This window comes from Canis lupus, chromosome 31 (assembly GCF_011100685.1).
Source record: "Canis lupus familiaris isolate Mischka breed German Shepherd chromosome 31, alternate assembly UU_Cfam_GSD_1.0, whole genome shotgun sequence".
In the NCBI taxonomy this organism is placed as follows: Eukaryota; Metazoa; Chordata; class Mammalia; order Carnivora; family Canidae; genus Canis; species Canis lupus.
This window is the reverse complement of record NC_049252.1, coordinates 16,380,229-16,381,070: the sequence shown is the minus strand read 5'-3', so window position 1 is coordinate 16,381,070 and position 842 is coordinate 16,380,229. Positions and strand designations below refer to the sequence as shown.

At 31.5% G+C, this 842-nt stretch overlaps 1 non-coding gene across 1 annotated transcript; it reads right to left on the bottom strand.

Moving 5' to 3' along the window:
• Positions 1-317: 317 nt before the first annotated feature.
• Positions 318-422, bottom strand: LOC119867133. The gene has a single exon (XR_005382500.1). It is a non-coding gene; the product is annotated as a U6 spliceosomal RNA (small nuclear RNA).
• Between the last annotated feature and the right edge of the window lie 420 nt (positions 423-842).

The window sequence follows — 842 nt, the reverse complement described above, 5'->3', positions numbered from 1 at the left end:
CCAGGATGCAATCCTGGAGTCCTGAGATCGAGTCCCGTTGGGCCTCTGGCATGGAGCCTGCTTCTCCCTCTGCTTCTCCCTCTGCCTGTGTCTCTGCCTCTCTCTCTCTCTCTCTCTCTCTCTCTATGTCTATCATGAATGAATAAATTTTTAAAAAATCTTTAAAAAATAAAAGCATTTTCAGTATTAAGACCTCATATTTTATGTATATTTAAGCTAGAATCATAAATTTACCAAAGTTGAGATGTTGCTTGTTCAAAAGTGTTTTTTTTTTTAATTTAGCTGATATAGTTCGAATATACCTCCTCCTTTTTAAAAAAAATATGGAGTGCTTCATGAATTTGGTGATATCCTTGTGCAAAGGCTATGCTAATCTTCCCTATATTGTTCAATTTTAGGGCAAGTGTTGCTAAAGCAGGCACTCCCTCTTCCTTTCATGATAATACATTCTTTTGTTTCTTTGAAATTTAAGCTCACAGTGTCTGTTCAGAAAAATATTATGGAAGAAAGCCTAATGAATTTACGGAATATGTTGATTATGGACAGGTGAAAGAATGGAATGATCTGAAGTACTTGTTATAAATGCATATGATAAATTAGTCTGCCAGATTTAATAATATGCTTTATCCCTTTCAATTAAAGCTATTATGTGCAGATTCAAGTACTTTTAAAGATTAAATATTATGTGGATAGAAAAAAAATGATACTACTGTTGCATTCCATTCTTAAGAGTATTTTGTATTATTTCAAAAGGTAAAAGTTCATATTTTTATTTATAAATTATTTTTTAGGGTTTAAAACTGAATTTGTGGCAAATTAATGTCAAATTAACCTTTAAAATA